Source organism: Penaeus monodon, chromosome 2, assembly GCF_015228065.2.
Source record: "Penaeus monodon isolate SGIC_2016 chromosome 2, NSTDA_Pmon_1, whole genome shotgun sequence".
Classification (NCBI taxonomy): Eukaryota; Metazoa; Arthropoda; class Malacostraca; order Decapoda; family Penaeidae; genus Penaeus; species Penaeus monodon.
In genome coordinates, this window is record NC_051387.1 from 13,724,810 (window position 1) to 13,727,309 (window position 2,500).

Sequence of the window (2,500 nt, forward strand, 5' to 3'; positions counted from 1 at the left end):
TCAGCCAATAGGGAAGCTCTTATATGACCTCAGTTTCAGCCAATAGGAATTCATTCATCTTCTTGGCCTCAGCTCGTACACTTTTCTAGCCAAGGGGATAATTCCGGTTTGACCTTGAACTCGTGCGCATTTCTATCCTAGGTCAAAAGATATTCACCGTCTTGACCTCCGTTCCTGTATATTCTAAGCAATAGAAATCTCACCCCACGCCCCCCTTCGTGACCTTGACAATCCTCAAGCCTCAACCCAGTAGGAAAGGCCCTTCTTGACCTCGCCTCTCCAGTCTTGAACAATCCGAAATCGGCGTCTTGACCTGAGCTCCGAGACGCCTAAGCCATAATCACGTTGTCCAAGGAGCTCCCTCATTTCTCACGGCGCCGCACAGCCCCCGTGGTCGCAATCAGCCTCTGAATGAAATCCTTTGGGTGTGAAATGTGCACGAAGGGAGCTCAGTCAGAGGGCTAGATATTTTACTCTTTATATTTATATATCATTTTGTCTTCCCCCTTTCCTTCCTTCCTCCGTTTATTCTTCTGTTTCCTTCCTCTCTATCTTATGGTTATTCCTCCGATTTGTCTATGTTAACAATCTTCGTTTCCGCCCATGTTTTCTTTTCATCTTCCTTTATTCCTCCTCCAATCTTCCTGTCCCTCTTTCACTGTCCATTCTTTTCTTTTTCCTCCTCGGTTCATTCTTCGCCCTCCTCTTAGACTCCTCTTTTTAATCATCGTTTCTTTATTGACTTAACATTAATTTTAGCAAGAGAAAACAACTCAAGGAAACGAGGGCATTAGTAATCCTATAAAAAAGGATAAAAAAGGAAAGAAAAAAGGAATAACAACACGAAATAGGAGATAGAAAAGCGACCCCGAAGGAAGCAGAAGAAAACAGAAGCAAACACGTGCGCTAAATGCGAGAATCGGGAATTGATAAACGAATCAAAAATGATCCTCCTTCCCATGGCTGACGCGTGTTTGTGCCTCCCGGCTGCGTCCATGTCCTGGAGATTTTTAGTCTTTATAGGAGATTGCCGAGGGAGATTGCAAAGGCTTTGTCATTTTCTATGAACCGAAGGACAGAAAAATGTATATTATTGTATTTAAGAACATAGCTAGATCACAGAGAGCAAAAGAGGTTGTTGTTGGATCACGGAGAACTTGACACGTCGTTATTAGGCACCTGCGTCAAAATGAAACATAAATGGAGGTTGAAATTCATTTCACTTCACTCGCCACCCTTTACTTATATTTCCATGGTTATCAGCAAAATAACACAATTCTCCGAAGGAATTGTAGTTCTAAATACCTTTTAGGTGGTCCTTAGCTAAGTGGCAGGTTCCAGAAGGCAAACTTACAGTTTCAAATAGTGAACCAAGTTCGAATCCTTGGGTTCGGTAGAAGTGAACAAAACGAATGTATACATTATTCACACACATCATCTGACACACAACTATGTTATGACTTGACAAATAGAAAACCAAACGTGAGTGAAACCAAAGCAAAACTTAGGTATATAACCTCCTATATGAGTTTATAACAAGTAAAAATAAAATGAACTTTCCACTCATTTCCCTCCATCATTTCCTCCAACCCCGCGAGACATTTCCACGAGCAATATATCCGAATCAGGCACGAAACCCGATTTAAATATGGCATACGAACTCGACTTTCTTCAAAATTCGATTTCGACACAAACTCCCTTCGAAATTCTTCTACCATAAAAAAATGCATATGTATAGGGCGGCCGTAGCCTTTTTTTTCTTCTTCTTCTTCCTCTTCTTTTATCTAATGCGATCTTATTAAAAAACTATGATTAGTTTTTTCCCTTAAACTTTTACGATGCTTTAAACGAATCTTATTTTACGCCTGAATGATTTTTATGATATTCTAAAAAAAACAGCGATTCAGCACAATAGGCATTTTTTTCTCTCTCTGAAGGCTTATAGAAGATACATAACGGCTATTTTTAGATTATGAAAAAAATGAATAATATTCTTTTGAGAAATGAATATCGTGAGGAAATTACCCCTGAAATTAATATGTTCACGATATTGATGATTAAGAATATAATGATGGTGATAGACATGATAATGCTAATAGTAATATTGATGTGAAAATAACAATAATAACAATAACATCACAATAACAAAACAACAGCAAATCAGTGATAATAATGATAGTAATGAATATGATGATAATAGCAACAATAATAATGATAATAATAATAATTATCATCATCATCATCATCATCATCATTTTTTTTTTCTTTTTTGTTTACTATTTTTATTTGTTATCATCTCATCTCATCATCACCACATATTATTTTTTATCATCATATTTTTATTGTTATCTATTTCATCATCTATCATATCATATGTATATCTAGGTTAACTATTTTAATTATTATCATAACAACTATTCATCATCATATTAAGTTTCTATTATATTCATAAATAATGATAGTAATAGTCATAACAACAGGAACAACAACAACAACAAAA